We start from the raw sequence: 17,425 nt of genomic DNA, 5'->3' as shown, positions 1-17,425 counted from the left end.
CTTATTAATCTAATCGTTACTGCTTTTATTCAGAGAACACTGAAGCTCTGTTTTTTTAAATTAGTTTATTTTTGGTTGCACTGGGTCTTCATTGCTGCGTGTGGGCTTTCTCTCATTGTGGTAAGAGGGGGCTACTCTTCGTCGTGGTGAGGGGGCTTCTCATTGTGGTGGCTTCTCTCGATCTTGGGCTTCAGCAGATGCAGCCTGTGGGCTCAGTAGCTGTGGCTCTCAGGCTCTAGAGCTTGAACTCAGTAGTTGTGGTGCACAGGCTCCACAGTTGCCTTGTGGCTTGTGGAATCTTCCTGGACCAGGGATCGAACCCATATTCCCTGCATTGGGAGGAGATTCTTAACCACTGGGCCAGCTGGGAAGTCCTGAAGGACTGTTAATATCCTAAAACCAAGGAATGTCTCTTATGGGCTGAACTGTCTCCCTCCCATCCCCACCCCCAAATTCATGTGTTGAAGCCCTAATCTGCAATACCTTGAAATGACTTTATTTGGAGACTGGACCTTTAAAGAGGTGATTGGGTGAAAATGAGGCCATTAGATGGGTCCTAATTCAATCATGATTGGTGTCCTTACAGGAAGAGGAAATTTGAACACACAAAGAAACATCAGGGATGTCTGTCTACAGAAGAAAGAAGGCAGTCATCTACAAGCCAAGGAGAGGCTCAGAAGAAGCCCTCCTGCCCTCACCCTGATCTTGGGCATTTGTCTCTGGAACTGTAAGAAATGAATTTCTGTTGTTTAAGCCACCCAGCCTGTGGTTACTTTGTTATGACTGCCCCAGAAGGCTAGTCCTAGCATCTCTGACGCTATGATTTCAGGCACCATCTTGGCCTCGAGGGAAGAAACCATGATTTGACACAGGGGCCTTGTCAAGGCTATTCCAAGAAAACAAACAACAACAACAACAACAACAAACAAAAAAAGGAAAGAAAAAGCAAAAGCTAACCAAATAAATAAACAAAAACCCCAAACACAAAGCTGTTCCCATCACACCCACTGTGCAGCCTGGTTTGGCAGACAGACTTCTGCCCAGGCCTGGGATGTGTCTCACTCATGCATCATGTTTCTTTTTCCAGGGCCCTTCTGCTCAGGAATGAAGCTGAGGATGGGCAGCATCTCGGGGCTGCTTCAGGCTCTGCAGATGACTTGGCTTAGAGGACCTGTGGGATGTGCGGAGAAGGAGAACCGGGGGAGAGGTGAGAACAGCAGGAGCTAGGGAGGGGGACGAGGGACAGGAACACTCTCTCAGGCTTGAAACCAGATTCTCTGAATAAGTGTGGGTGAGGAAGGCATTTTCTGAAGTCTAGGAAACAGGGGGAAATGCAGGAAGGGAGTGATGTCCGATGAGTTCACGACTAAGTGAATCAGAGGTGGCGCAAGCGTCCCAGCCCTCCTCTGCCTCTCTTGATTACCTTGGGAAGCTGATTCAGTCACATATATTCTATTGCATTCATATTCATAAGAATATGCATATGCAATATTCATATTGCATCTATTCACCTTTACTATTTCCCTTCCCCTGGCTTCATGTATGACAAATTCATTCTCTCATTGGAAAAATATTTTCTGAGCATGGTCGATGTGTTGGGCACGTGGCAGTCTCTGCCTTCATCCAGCTCCAGATCTGGGAGAGCAAGCACTCAGAGTGAGTGTTTCACCAAATGGATTAAAAACTTAAACCTAAGATGTGACACCATAGAACTCCTAGAAGAAAGTATATGCAAAATATTCTCTGACAAGTTGCTGCTGTTCAGTTGCTCAGTCCTGGCTGGCTCTGCAACCCCATGGATTCCAGCATGCCAGGTTTCCCTGTCCTTCACCATCTCCCAGAGCTTGCTGAAACTCATGTCCATTGAGTCGGTGATGCCATCCAACCATCTCATCCTCTGTCATCCCCTTCTCATCTTGCCTTCAATCTTTACCAGCATCAGGGTCTTTTCTAATGAGTCAGCTCTTCACATCAGGTCGCCAAAGTATTTGCTTTCCAATGAATATTCAGGATCAATTTCCTTTAGGGTTGACTGGTTTGATCTCCTTGCAGTCCAAGGGACTCCCAAGAGTCTTCTCTACCATCATAGTTTGAAAGCATCAATTCTTCATCACTTAGCCTTCTTTATGGTCCAAATAAAAACAAACAAATGAGACCTAATCAAACTTACAAGCTTTTGCACAGCAAAGGGAATTGTAAACAAACAAGCAAGCAAAACCCCGAAAAGACAACCTATGAAATGGGAGAAAATAGGGCTTGCAGTAATATGGGGTTTACATGGGGTTGCAAAGAGTCAGACATGACTTAGTGACTGAACAAAACAAAAAACAAGGATTTTAGACTCTCCCTGAAGGACATGGGAATCTACAGAAAGATTAGGCTGGGGAGCAACAACTAGATCATGAATGAACTGTACAGCAAGATTTGAAAGGTTGCTGTTGTATTCAGCAACATCTTATGGAAAAACTTGAACGAACTTTTTGGGCAACTCAGTAGTATAGGTGAGAGATGATGGTGATTTGGACGAGGGTGGCTTCGTGGGGAATGAGAGAAGTGACAGATTTTTTGAACCTCTGGAACATTCTAAAGGGTCTGATATGGAGTGAGGAAGTGGGAGGAGCTAAGCGTGACTCTCAGATTTCTAGGGAGACTAAAGAGTCAGAAGAGAAGAGAGAAGAGGATCTAACTGTTACTTTAGGAGGTCTGCCAAGGGGAAGAAGGAACTTTTTTTAAGAGCATGGAGAAGGAGGGGCTTCCCTGGTGTCCAGTGGTTAAGAATCCATCTGGCAATGCAGGGGACCTGGGGCTGATCCCTGGTCTGGGAATCTCCCACGTGCCACGGGGCAACTGAACCTGTGCTCCATAACTACTGAGCCAGCACACTCTAGAGCCCATGTACTGCAGCAAGAGAAACCACTGCAATGAGGAGCCTGCCCACCTCAGCTAAAGAGTAGCCTCCGTTCACCACAGCTCGAGAAAGTTTGAGGAGCAACAAATACCCAGCATAGCCAAAAACAAACAAATAAATAAAATTATTTAAAAAAAGAGTAGCCCCTGCTTGCCACAACTAGAGAAAGCCCATGCACAATGACAAAGACCCAGCACAGCCAAAAAATAAAATAAGTAGATTTAAAAAAACCTACTTCTGCTTCTGGGTGAACCTAGACAGCATATTAAAAAGCAGAGACATTACTTTGCCAACAAAGGTCCATACAGTCAAAGCTATGGTTTTGCCAGTAGTCATGTATGGATGTGAGAGTTGGAAAGACTGATGCTGAAGCTGAAGCTTTAATACTTTGGGTACCTGATGTGAAGAGCTGACTCATTGAAAAAGACCCTGATGCTGGGAAAGATTGAAGGCAGGAGGAGAAGGGGATGACAGAGGACAAGATGGTTGAATAGTATCACTGACTCAGTGGACATGAATTTGAGCAAGCTCCAGGAGATGGTAAAGGACAGGGAAGCCTGGCAAGCTACAGTCCATGGGGTCACAAAGAGTTGGACATGACTTAGCGACTGCACAACAACAAGAAGAAGATTTTAAAAAAGAGTGTGGGGAAAGAATAACAATATCTGGAAACAGCATTGAGTTGCTAAGGGATAGCAGAGTATAAAGATACTAGATTATCAAGCTTGGCTACATGACCTGCTTTAGCCAATGAAATATGGACACATCAACGTATATCTCTTTTGAGCTGAAACTCCAAGAGCCAGCTCACGGCTGTTCACATCTCTTTTCCCTCTGCCAGGAGATCGGTGGTGTTTTAGACACTGCTCCATCAGTCTGGGTGAAGAAAGAGCATGTGGAGAAGAACTTGAGCCACCCAGGTTGGACATGGCGCACAAGGGAGTCTCTACCTTTGCGTGAGTCACTGGGATTCCGGTTTGTTTGTTTCCGTGGCATATCCTGGTTACTTCCCTCTCCTCCTCCAGACCTTGAGGTGTTTGGCGAGTGGGCAGATGAAGCGCCTTCAGTTAAAATTGTGGGGATTATCTCTGGAGAAGGATCTGGTGTTAGTCAAGGTAAGAGTCAGAGGGAGCATCGAGCGAAAGGCTTACAGGGGTTGCAGAATTTGGGAAGGATGGAGGGAGGCAGGAGTGGGTAGAGCAGAGAACACAGAGATTGATGGAGGTGAGAGAACCTGAGAGGACGAGAGGAGCTTGTGTTGGGGGAGTTATCGAGGGAAACAAAAGATAGGGAACATGATGAATTTGGTTACGACATTCCTCAGAGGGCAGTGGGCTCTCAAGTTCAGAACCACATATTGCTTCAAAAAGTCTCCTCCACATCCGATCCACTCCCTCTCACCTCTCTCTCTTAATGTTCATCATCACTTTCATCATAGTGGGCTGACTTCTCAGTTGCTGGTGTCCTTCTGATACAATGTGACTTCCATGCTACAAGAGCCTGGCCTGAGTTGTTCATCACTCTACCCTGAATGCTGAACACAAGGACCCAGCTACCTGTGAGATGAATGAAGGAAACTTACGGATCCATCCTATTTGTCATAGTCTCTCCCATCAGTAAAGGGTGGTTCTTAGCAATCTGTAAGCCTGAGTTTAGCTCTTGGCTTGTGTTTTTCTGTTTTAGTCATTGTGGGCAAATTACCCAACCTCTCAGACTTTGTTTTCTTAGGTTTAGAATGGGATGCTAGGGACTTTCTTGATGGTCCAGTGGCTAAGACTCCACCACCCCAGTGCAGGGGGTCAGGGTTAGATCCCATGTGCTGCAACTAAAAAAGATCCCACATATCTCAAGGAAAACTGGAGATCCGAAATGCCACAACTAAGACCCAGCCAGAACTTGCCCTGCTACACTTTAGAAGGAAGTGGCTCTCTCAGCTAGAGAGGAACGTGACTCAAAGAAATACCCAGAAAAAAAGAAAGAAGGAAGAAGGAAAGAAATATCCAGCAGGCATGCAAGTTTTCTACAGCTCCTATAACAAATTATCACTGTCTCACTTCTCACACGGTTTGCTGAACCCAGGGTAGGCCAGGCGTGAGCGAGGAAGCTGGAAGAAAACTCAAGGAGCCTAGAAACCGCAGACATGTTTATTCTTTCCGGGCAACAGCCATGACGTAACCTTCTCTCCGAGCTGACGCAGCAGCCGTAACAGCAGCCATAACCTAAAGGCTCATACCTGCAAGGGCCTTCCAGGTGGGGCTTATATAGCCCCATAGACCAAAAGTAGCCCTTGGTCAAGTGAGTACCTCATGATGCACATGCGCAGTGCTTTAAGTAATCTCAGCTGTTACATGATCATTATTTACAAAATGTGGGGCAAGAGCGAGAGGCCGCGGGGCGAGAGCGCCTGACCACGCCATCTTGGCTAATTTGCTTTTTCCCTGAAACCACAAACTTAGTGGCCTCTAGCAACACAAATTTACTGTTTTGCAATTCTGGAGGTTGGAAGCCTAAGATCACTCTCATTGGGATAAAATCAAAGTGTCACAGGGCTGCATTCCTTTTGTGTGTGTGTGTGTGTGTGTGTGTGTGTGTAATTCTTTTATTTATTTATTTTTGGAGTATAGTTTCTTTATAATGTTGTGGTAGTTTCTACTCTACAGCAAACCCATGTCTCTTGCATCTCCTGTATTGGCAGGTGGATTCTGTAGCACTGAGCCCCCTGGAAAGCCCCATTTTATCCTTTAGCACATCTCAATTCAGACTAGCCATGTTTTAAGTGCCTCATATTGAGAATATTTTGTTGGACAGTGCAGGTCTAGATCCTAAACTCTGCAACGGCCCCAGGGCCTAGAACAATCCCTGGTCAATGGGCATTCAGATTTGGTGGACATAGAAATTTATGGACTGCTCTGTTCAGGTTTAGACTCTTTTTCAAAAGCCTTGGACCACTGACCCAAAGAAGGAAGCCTAACTGGGGTATGTGTGTGCCGTAATTTGCATCTAATTTGCATACCCCCTCCCAGGTGTGCTTGCTCTCCAGTCAGCTTCTCTTTAGTGATTCCCCCTGGGTCTGCTCTTACCCCGGCAACTTTTTTTCTTTAGGCCGAGCTGTGCTATGCAGCTTTCAGGATCTCTGTTTCCCCAACCAGGGATATTGAACCTGGACCACGGCACTGAAAGCCCGGGATCCTAACCACTATGCTACCAAGGATTAGGATTCCAGGCAACCTTGAAAAATGCACCGTTGAGCTGTGCTTAGTCCTGCCTGGAAGGAAAAGGACAGAAAGGGGACACTGCACGGAGCCAATTCCCTGGGGACCTTCAGAGGTGGGTGGGTCAAGAAGAAACTCCCCAACAGGCCTCCCAAGGCGCTTTGTGATCTGGCTCTGCTCCCTGCTCACCTCCAGCCTTAGCACATTGTTGTGGATTGAAACATGCCCTCCCCCCTTTAAAGCCGTACACTGAAGCCCTAATGCCCAAGTGTGACTGAGTTTGGAGATGATTGAGGTTAAGTGAAGTTAAAAGGCTAGAGCCCTAACCCCATAGGACGGGTGTGCTTATTAGAAGAGGAAATGGCACCAAGGGCCTGTATACCCAGAGGAAAGGTCTCGTGAGAACACGGGGAGAAGGCGGCCGTCTGCACGCCAAGGAGAGAGGCCTTGAGAGAAACCAGCCCTTCTGGCACCTTCATGCTGGACTTACAGGACTGTGAGAACATCAGTTTCAGTTGTTTAAGCCATCTGGTCTGCAGTACTCTGTTGTGGTCACCCTAGCAAGCTAGCCCCTACCTTGGCTCTCACCAGTCCTCAGCGTTGCCCTTGAACTCCTCTCTGTCAGCTTTCCTGGCATAATCCAGCAGTCCTTCTTTTGGAGAAGAACTTTTTTTTTTTTTTTTCTGGGTGATAAACAAGAAGTAGCAGAGCTAGCTGCTCGTCTGGGTGCATTGAAAGGAGACAAAACTGCCTCTTAACAAGTAAGAGAGACAAGCGGGAGTGCTCCCTCTATGCAGATTACTGTCAATCACTGAACACATCACTCCTTTTAATTCTTAAAACAAAACACTATGGGGCTTCCCTGAAGGCTCAGTGGTAAAGAATCTGCCTGCCGATGCAGGGGACACGAATTTGAACCCTCATCCAGGAAGATCCCACATGTCTCGGAGCATCTATTGAGACTGTGCTCTAGAGCCCAGGAGCTACAGCTACTGAAGCCCGTGTGCCCTGGAGCGTGCTAAGTCGCTTCAGTTGTGTCCAATTCTTTGCAACCCTATGGCCTGTAGCCCACCAGGCTCCTCTGTCCATGGGATTCTCCAGGCAAGAATACTGGAGTGGATTATTATACCCTCCTCCAGGGGATCTTCCTGACCCAGGAACTGAACTCATGTCTCTTTTGTCTCCTGCATTGGCAGGTGGCTTCTTTACCACTAGCATGCCTGAAAAGCCCCCTGGAGCCCATGCTCCACAACAATAGTGTAGCTCCTATTCTCTGCAACTAGAGAAAAGCCTGAGCAGCAACGAAGACCCAGCGCAGCCAATAAATAAATGAATAAAAATTATTAAAGAAAACACTATGAAGTGAGTACCATAGACCATATTCCCATAACTCTAACAGCGAACATTTACACTCTGTCTAAAGTCTCAAGCACTGTGCTCGAAGCAAACACGCATCACCTCATTTAATCCTCACTGGGACAGAGAAGGTAGGAACCATCATCACCATTCGTATCCTGTACATAAGGCAGGCAGGCCCTGGGCAGTTCAATCATTTGCCCAAGTCTGCAGAACTGGGCAACTGCCAAACAGAGCAATCTGATCCCAGAGCGCTCACTCCTGCCCACTGAACTCTGTGAGTCAGTGGGGAGTCAGGCAACCATAAACTTGCCCAAGGTTACGGACTTCCCTGGTGGTCCAGTGGTTGAGGCTCCTCCTTTCCACTGCAGGAGGCACAGGTTCGATCCCTGGTTAGGGAGCGAAGATCCTGCATTCAGGAAAATGATGTGGCCTAAAATTTGAAAAAAAAAAAAAGAGAGAGAGAAAAAAATCTTGCCCAAGGTTAAATAATAATCATTGGGGCTGTACTGGAATTTGACTTTTTATCAAAAGTGCTGTCACATTCACTCAGCAGTCGTTTGATGGTTGTCCATACTAGGAACAAATTGTGCCCAAAATGTGGAGTCTGAAGACCAACACCCACAGTTGCTGCCTAAAAGGAGGATCTGAATAGTGGAAAGATGGTCATGCAAATAGCTATAATCCAACTACCTCACTGTTGTTGTTCAGTCGCTAAGTTGTGTCTGACTTTGCGATCCCATGGACTGCAGCACTCTAGGCTCCACTCTCCTCCACTATCTCCCAGAGTTTGCTCAAACTCATGTCCATTGAATCAGTGATACCATCCAACCATCCCATCCTCTGCCGTCCCCTTCTCCTGCCTTCAAACTTTCCTAGCATCCGGGTCTTTTCCAGTGAGTCGGCTCTTCCCATCAGGTGGCCAAAATATTGGATCTTTATCTTCAGCATCAGTCCTTCCAATGAATATTCAGGGTTGATTTCCTTTAGGATTGACTGGTTTGATCTCCTTGCTGTCCAAGGGACTCTCTAGAGTCTTCTCCAGCACCACAATTTGAAAACATCTGTTCTCCGGTGTTCAGCCTTCTTTATGGTCCAGTTCTCACATCCGTACATGACTACTGGAAAAACCATAGCTTTGACTATATGGACTTTTGTTAGCAAAGTGGTGTCTCTGCTTTTTAATATGCTGTCTAGGTTTGTTATAACTTTCCTTTCAAGGAGCAAACATCTTTTAATTTCATGGCTGCAGTCACCATCTGCAGTGCCTGGAGAATTCCATGGACAGAGGAGCCTGGCGGGCTACAGTCCATGAGGTCACAGAATCAGTCACGACTTAGTGATTAACTTCCTGGAGGAAGGTATTGAATCCAATGGGATCCTATAAACAGCCCAGAGTTTGCCTTGGAAATCTTTCTTCACAAGGGAATTTATGCTGGAGAAAAATCAAATAAGACTGGTCATAAATCATTTGATTAAAAAAAAATTGCAGTAGAAAGAGAGGAGGGGAAAAAACAAACTCACTCTCTTAACCACATAACCACATAAGGATCTTAATAACCTTCACATTTAAGAACAGCCTAAGTAAATTATTACTGATTTTTTTATCATCTGATATGACTGTATAAACCATCTCTAACTTTTAAACCAACCATTGCTTTTCATTTATGGATTTCATCTAAAAATATGCCAAACCTTAAGAAGAATTCATGTATAAATATCTTTAACAGGAAAGAAAAACTAACAAGTTTCATTAGCACTGGGAGTGTTCTTATCTTTTTTCTCCTTGGGTGTTAAAAACTGGAGAACAGTAAATACTGTGGAATTCAAGAACACATTTGCCTCAACATTGTTTTTGGCCTTCAAATCCAGGAGGATTTGACCTTCAAATTAACACATTACCGATCAAAAACTAACTTCCATTCTTAAAGGGGAGGCACATATTCTGATCTTCTGTTTTTCTCTAAAAAAGAGATTTATGTGCTTTTCAACAGATGAAAGTGTTAGTCACTCAGTCGTATCTGACTCTTTGTGACCCCTTGGACTGTAGCCCACCAGTCTCCTCTGTCCATGGAATTCTCTAGGCAAGAATACTGGAGTGGGAAGCTGTTCCCTTCTCCAGGCGATCGAACCCGGGTTGCCTGCCTTGTAGGCAGATTCTTTACCATCTGAGCCACAGAGCTTTTCAACAGAAAAGGCAATAGTATGTTCAAAGCATAGCAACTTGAGAACATGATTTGCTTTAGGAAACTCAAAGATTTCTGTATTTCTGGAACATAAAGTTCAGGAAAGGAGATGAGACTTAAGCTGTAACTGAAGTTGATTTTGAAGAGCCCCTTCAGTTCAGATCAGTTCAGTCGCTCAGTCATGTCCGACTCTTTGTGACCCCATGAACCACAACACACCAGGCCTCCCTGTCCATCACCAACTCCTGGAGTCCACCCAAACCCGTGTCCATTGAGTCCGTGATGCCATCCAACCATCTCATCCTCTGTTGTCCCCTTCTCCTCCCGCCTTCAATCTTGCCCAGCATAGAGTCTTTTCCAGTGAGTCAGCTCTTCGCATCAGGTGGCCAAAGTTTTGGAGTTTCAGCTTCAACATCAGCCCTTCCAGTGAACACCCAGGACTGATCTCCTTGAGGATGGACTGGTTGAATCTCTTTGCAGTCCAAGAGACTCTCAAGAGTCTTCTCCAACAGCACAGTTCAAAAGCATCAATTCTTCGGCGCTCAGCTTTCTTTATAGTCCAACTCTTACATCCATACATGACTACTGGAAAAACCATAACCTTGACTAGATGGACCTTTGTTGGCAAAGTAATGTCTCTGCTTTTCAATATGCTGTCTAGGTTGGTCATCACTTTCCTTCCAAGAAGTAAGCCCTTTATGTTATAATAAAAAGTAGGAATTTTACCCCGATAGGCTGGTAGGCAGTGAAAAGGAACAGACTCTCTTTCTTTGTCTTTTCACCACTCAACTCTGCATACTGGTCACCAAATGCATGGAGGTTTTCCCCACACTAAGAAATTCTCTGATCAGGCACTTCCAGTGGTTCAGTTCCTTCCAATGCAAGGGACTAAGGTTTGAACCCTAGTCAGGGAACTAAGATCCCACATGCCATGGGGCTACTGAGCCTGCACACCACAACTAAGACCTGACAAAGCCAAATATATGTATTTTAAAGAAGTTCTTCACTTCTCTGGGGACACCAGCTGGATGTCTTAGAATTCAATTCAGTTCAATTCTGACACCATCTACCTGGAGTTGGCCTGAGATCCCAGTTTAAGGGCTCAGTCCCACAAGTCTAACCCCCAACTCTCAGATACCTATTGCAACTAGTGGGTTGTCAGGTTACCTGCAACCTCTGTCCAAGTTGGCTACAAATTGGGGGTTCCCACGACACCCCCTCCTCAGGTTCAATGATTTGTTAGAACAGCTCAGAGAATTCAGGAAAACAGATACTTACTAGATGACTGGTTTATTATAAAAAGATCCAACTCCAGAATGATTGAATGGAAGAGATGGACAGGGCAAGATATGGGAGAAGGATGCAGAGCAAACATACAGAGGGCATGCCACACACAATCCCCCCACCCCACCCCCGCACCAGCAGAAAGCTCTCAGAACCTCTTAGAGTTTTTCATGCAGGCTTTATTACCCATCCATAGTTGGTTAAATCATTGGCCTTTGGTGATCAATGTCCAGCCTCTCTTCCTTCCCTGGAGGTGAGGGGCGTGGAAGGCTGAATTCCAACCCTCTGATCACAGGATTGGTTTCCTAGCAACCATCCCTCATCCTCAGTTTTCCAGCAGCCACTTCATCACCAAGAACTCAGGTGTGGTTGAAAGGGGCTTGTTATGAAAAGTAAAAGACTCTCACTTAAAAAAAAAAGATTTATTTACTTATGTTTGGCTGCACTGGGTCTTCACTGCTGCACACAGGCTTTCTCTAGTTGTGGCGGGCATGGGCTACTCTCTTTGTGGTGTGAGCGCTTCTTGTGGTGGCTTTTCTTGTGGCAGAGCACAGGCTCTAGGCACACAGGCTTCAGTAGTTGTGGTGCACTGGCTCGGTAATTGTGGCACGTGGACTTAGTTGCCATGTGGCATGTGGGACCCTCCTGGACCAGGGATTGATGTACGTCTCCTGCATTGGAAGTGGATTTTCAGCCACTGGACCACCAGGGGAGCCCCTCCTTTCACTTTTATTGCTCTTATCACTTAGGAAATCCAAGCGTTTCAGAGAATCTGTGTCAGGAAAGGGGACGAAGACCACATATATCTTTCTTAATATCACAACATCACAGGCAGCTATTGAAAACATATTGGCAAGAGAGTGAAATGATCAGTCATACTTATTTTTAAAGTTTCTCTTGATAGCAACCCTGAGGATAGACTGTAAAAAACTGGGAAGATCATGAAGAGTCAATATCAATTGTGAGGTTATTGTCTCCGAACTCCCAATCCGCCCTCCTCTGCTCTGCTTTGTGATGCTGAGCTGGGAAACCACATTTCATTTATTCAGAATTTATTTTATTTCTGGCCACCCTTGGTCTTCATTGCTTCGAGTGGGCTTTCCCTAGTTGCAGCGAGCAGGGCTACTCTCTTGTTGCAGCTGGCAAGCCCTGGAGTGCAGGCTTAGTAGTGGCGGTATACCGGCTTAGTTGCCCTGCAGCACATGGGGTCTTCCCGGACCAGGGATCAAACCAGCGTCACCTGCATTGGCAGGCAGATTCCTAACCACTGGACCACAGGGAAGTCTAGGGAAACCACATTTCTGCTTTGCCAGATGGTTCCATGTTAGACCCTGGCAATGGGGTTTGTGAGTAGATTACAGAAGTAAGGTGATTTCCAGGTTTGCCCTGGGTGTCCCCAGTTTTAGCAATGAAAGTTATGCTTCCTGGGAACCTCTTTCCAGGGTGGTTGGTCACCTTATGCAGAAGGGACTTGCCCTTGCCTGCTGTTCTTGTGAGTGTTACCTCAGCAACCCTTCTTCACTCTGGTGGTGGTGGGGACGGCAGCAACAGCAGCAGCATTGCCTGAATCCAATTTGTAGTTTTCTAACATTTGCAAAGGGCTTCCCTGGTACCTCAGTGGTAAAGAATCCACCTGCCAATGCAGGAGACCCAGATTTGATCCCTGGGTCGGGAAGATCCCCTGGAGAAGGAAATGGCAACCCACTCAGGTATTCTTGCCTGGCCATTGCTATGGACAGAGGAGCCTGGTGGGTTACAGTCCATAGCGTTGCGAAGAGTGGACACGACTGAGCGACTAAACAATAACAGCAACAATGGCAACGCTCGCAAAACCGGTTTCATCAGAAACATCAGCTCCAGCTGGCTGGTGCCCTTTCTTCCCATCTCTGCTCCCCCAGCTCTAGGTGTGGTCCCTGCTTCCTGCAGTTGCTACTTCTATGCTGTCTTAGAGGTGTGGTCCTCAGAGTGTGCTCCCCAGAGCAGCAGCATCAGTATCTGCTGGGAACTTGTTAGAAACACATCATTCTGGCCCCATCCCAGATCCATCAGACTCTAGTGGTTGTCCTCTGCGGTCCGCCTTTTAATAAGTCCTCCAGGCAGTTTGGTTAAGGTTTAAGAACCACTGCCTTAGGGACCTCTTTTTACCCTTGCAGTTATCTAGATAACAACTCTATGCCAAGTTGGCAATTCCTTATGTTACAGTCCATATGTTCAACTCTCCCTGTTAAAGTAACTGGTGTGGTTTCACTATCCTTACTGGATCCTGACTTGTTATGAAGAGTAAAAGATACTTCTTTCACTTTTATCACTCTTATCAGGAAATCTAATAAGTGTTTTAGGGACTCTGTGTCAAGAGAGGGGACAAAGATCAAATATATCTTTCTTAATATAAATCACAACATCACAGATAGACTAATCCGGACTCCACTGCAATAATACAAGTTATAGGACTTCTCCGATTGTCCAGTGGTTAAGAATCTGCCTGCCAATGCAGGTGACAAGGGTCTGATCCCTGATCCAGGACGATCCCACATGCTGAGGGGCAACTAAGCCCGTGCACCATAGCTGCTAAGCCCGTGCTGTAGAACCCACGAACCACAACTATTGAGACCACATGCTGCAGCTGCTGAAGCCTGCACACTCTAGAGCCTGTGGTCTGCAACAGGAGAAGCCACTGCAATGAGAAGCTTGCACACTGCAACTAGAGAAAGCCTGCAAGCAGCAACAAAGATTCAGCGCAGCCAAAAATAAGTAAATAAAAAAATTTATAAATGAAGACTGTCCAAACTAGAGTAGTAGGAGTGGGGTGGAGAAGAGGTGACACCAAGAAGATATTTAAAAGTTCTGGATTACTATTTGAGTGGAGGGAGGCCAAAGATCTAGGACTGTTCCTACTTTCCTGATCTGGGTTGCAGATGGAGTGTGGTGCCGGTTCACAAAACCCAGGCACTGTAGGAAGAGGGATGGGGTGATGGTGGTGGAGATGATTGATTTGCTTTGGGATTTGGTCAGGTTTCGGTTTGGCAGTTGGCTTTAGAGCCTTGAGCTCAGGAGAAATGTCTGAACAGGAGAGTTGGGAATGATCTAAGGTGACAGCTGACTCCATAGACCTGGCTAAGCCTCTCCAGAGAGATAGGCAGCCAGGAGAAAAGATCCGCTAGCCAACTGTCATAGGATTAGAGACCAGGACACACACTGGTGGGAAGTTATAGAAAGTTGAAGGAGCATTTCTCTGGTGGTCCACTGGCTAAGACTCTGTGTTCCCAATGTAGGGGTCTCGGGATCCGTCCCTGGTCAGGGAACTAGATCCCGCATGCTGCAACTAAGACCCAGAGCAGCCAAAAATTTAATTAATTAAATTTTTAAAAAAAGAAAGAGAGGGAGGGCTGAGGGAGGTTCATAGTGGGTCAAATATAATGGACTGGCCACGAAAGTGTATTAACCAATTTTTGGGTTTTTTTTTCCCACTGTATCCTGATGCTTTGACATCTGGGGCCTTGCTGACCCTGGAAGGCCTACCCCTGCCAGGACTAGCCAGTTCCTAGAGATAGTAATTTTCTTTGGAGCATGCTTTTCAAATGCAAAGCAACCAATCTGGAGCCCACAGCCCCCTCGCCTGCTCTATTTGGCTCTCACACTTCAGCCACTCTCCACTGGCTCTCATCACCCCCTGGGCCACATGCCAGAAAACAGGGGAGACCCTGTGCCTCCTTACTGCACAAAAGGTAGCAATCTGGGCATTCTAATTGCACCTTGCTTTTTTTTTCTTAACAGTATCTTAGAGATCACTACACACAGACACACACACATACACATTCTTACGTATCTTTTCTCCTAATAGTTCTTATTTCCTTTTACAGCTGAATAATATTCTGTTTTTGTGGATGAAGCGTAGTTGATTTAACCTGTACTCCATTCATGGCTGCTTCAGTGTTTTCTAGTTTTAAAAACATTAATTAAGTATTGTGGTTGTGCCATGTCTTAGTTGCAGCGAGTGGGATCTTCGATCTTTGCAGCATGTGGAGTCTTCAGTAGCAGCAAGTGAACTCTTAGTTGCATCATGTGGGATCTTAGTTCCCTGACCAGGGACTGAACTCTGGGCCACCTTCACTGGGAGCGAGGAGTCTCGCCACTGGATTAAGGAAGACCCCAGTTTTGTTTTGTTTTGTTTTTAAGATCCCAGTTTTTTGCTGTACTGAAGAGGCACATTTGTATGACATTTTTCTGTGCGTCTTTACGTTAGAATCTTAGATGTAGGATTGCAGGTGTCAAAGGGTGAATTTGCTAAATATTGCCAAATTCTCCTCCATGGAGGTTTGACTTGTTTTTCATTTCACTAGCAAGGTGTAAGGACCCCTGGGTCCTCACAGCAATGCCAGCAGAGCATTGTCAAACCGCCTGGAGTTTTGCTAATTTGATAGGTGAGAAAAAGGATTTCAGCATGGTTTGAATTTGTGGTTTTTAAAGATTACATGGGGAGGTTGAGCATGTTTTTGTGTATGTAGGGGATATTTGCATTTCTTTTCATGTGAACTTCCTCTTCGTATATCTTACCCACTTTCAATAGGTTTCTGGGTCTTTCTTGCCTCCATTTTTTAGATGCTCTTTATATTTTAGAGATACTAACCCTTTGTGATTCTAGTTGTAAATATTTTTTTTTTCCATTTTGTCATCTGTAGTTTTTAGTTTGCCTGTGGTGGGTTTATGTTTTGAACCTGTGAAAGGTTTTCATTTTTGCTTGGTCATTTAACAAAATGCTCTTTCATCGCCTCTGAATTTTGATGAACCATTTGGCAAATATACCCCACTCCCAGACTCTCAGGTCATTAGGAGACTCACTAGTGTTTTATTATTTATGAGAATGCATTTTTCCACTTAGGTCATTGATACACTTTAAATTTAAGCTGGTATCCTGTGTGAGGAATGGACTCAAGCTTTTTTGTTTGTTTGCTCATCTAGTTGATCCAGTAGCACTAAATTAAAAACTTCCCTAAAGTTTCTTCCTGAATTAAAAAAGTATTACATGATTGCATACGTTTCCATAAGCAATTGTTTCTATTTCTGGATTGATCTGTGTGCGTAACTGATTCATCTACAATACATTGTTTTATATTGTTTTTAATATGTTTTCTCCCCCCTCCTCCTTTATCAATTTTTTCCCCCACATTTGCCTGCTGTCCTTCCAAATGAACCTTATAATCAAGTTGCCTAGCTGTAGGGAAAAAAAACCTGATGACATCTTTATTAGGCTTGTGATAAATTTATAAATGAACTCAGAGCCCTGACCTCTTTATGATGTTGGCAGCTGGTTTTTTTTTTTTTTTTTTTTTTCTTTTTCTTTCCATCCTTGGTATCCATGTGCCACCTGGTGGCCACTGTTCACAACAGCAATTATTTTCTCTAAAGAAGCTGCTCAAAATAATAAACGTTTGTCATCTCACACACTTTCTGTGAGTCAGGTCTTAGAGGATGGCTTATCTGGATGATCCTTGCTTGAAGCCCTGGCTCATCCTCACTGTGAAGGTCTCACTCATCAGAAAGCTTGAATGGGGCTGGAGGAATCCCCTCAGCCTCTTGGCCAGAGTGTCAGCTTCTCCCAGGTGGCTCAACAGTAAAGTGTCCACCTGCAATGCAGGAGACACAGGTTCAGTCCCTGGGTTGGGGAGATCCCCTGGACAGAGGATCCTGGCAGGCTACAGTCCATGGGGTCACAAAGACTTGGACACGACTGAACACAGCACGCACACACCCTCACTTCCTCACTATACGGCCCTCACCTGAGTTTCCTTAGGATCTGCATCTGGCTTTCCCTCAGGGCAAGTGGACCTGAGGCAGGAGATAGATGGGCCTCCAGTCAGCTGTCAAGTGGAGTAAAACTGAAGCTTTGTTCTCACACTGACTTCCAAGGACAAAGCTAGTGACAGAAGCTGAGCTCTAAGTAAAGAGATAAGATGACCACTGCTGAGGTCAAGGAAAACTTCCCTTTGTGCACATGAGCAGGAAGACTCCTTGGGGGTCAAAAAGGAACGGAGCCCCACCCCATAATAAGTGTAGGCGTGTACCCACAGGTCTCTGTGGTGGAATCCTTCTTAACAAAAAATTGTGCGGGCATATTGGAGAGGGTTCTGGGACTAGTCAGGTGTGAAAAAAAAGCACACAAGATAATCGGCCTAATGTAAACAAAGACTTGGAAGGACTGTCCTATATAAGTGATTTAAATCACCTCTTTACTGTGCTTCTCAGCACTTCTCTCCAGAGATCAGACCCAGAGGGAGTGAGGTGGAAGCTGCAATACTAGGTAATTTTAGACTTACAGGAAGTTTGCTGCTAGTACAGAGAATTCCTGTGTATCTCTCACCCTGATCCCCTTGATATTAATACTATAGTAGAGTGATCAGACACTATTACAGTATTAATATAGTATTATAGCAGAGGGCTTCCCTGATGGCTCAGCTGATAAAGAATCCGCTTGCTATGAA

The 17,425-nt window shown here is 45.4% G+C and overlaps 1 long non-coding RNA gene across 2 annotated transcripts in view; it reads left to right on the top strand.

The window, feature by feature from the left end:
* The first annotated feature begins 1,101 nt into the window (after positions 1-1,101).
* The window catches only part of LOC136158777 (uncharacterized), a 50,512-nt gene continuing 34,188 nt past the window's right edge, over positions 1,102-17,425 (top strand). For both annotated transcript variants that reach the window (XR_010661371.1, XR_010661370.1), the window contains exons 1-2: positions 1,102-1,207; positions 3,750-3,864. This is a non-coding gene — a long non-coding RNA (uncharacterized lncRNA). The remainder of the gene's footprint in view (positions 1,208-3,749; positions 3,865-17,425) is intronic.

This window comes from Muntiacus reevesi, chromosome 2, assembly GCF_963930625.1.
Source record: "Muntiacus reevesi chromosome 2, mMunRee1.1, whole genome shotgun sequence".
Lineage (NCBI taxonomy): Eukaryota > Metazoa > Chordata > Mammalia > Artiodactyla > Cervidae > Muntiacus > Muntiacus reevesi.
Note: the sequence above shows the minus strand (reverse complement) of the source record. Positions and strands in the feature narration are given on the sequence as shown.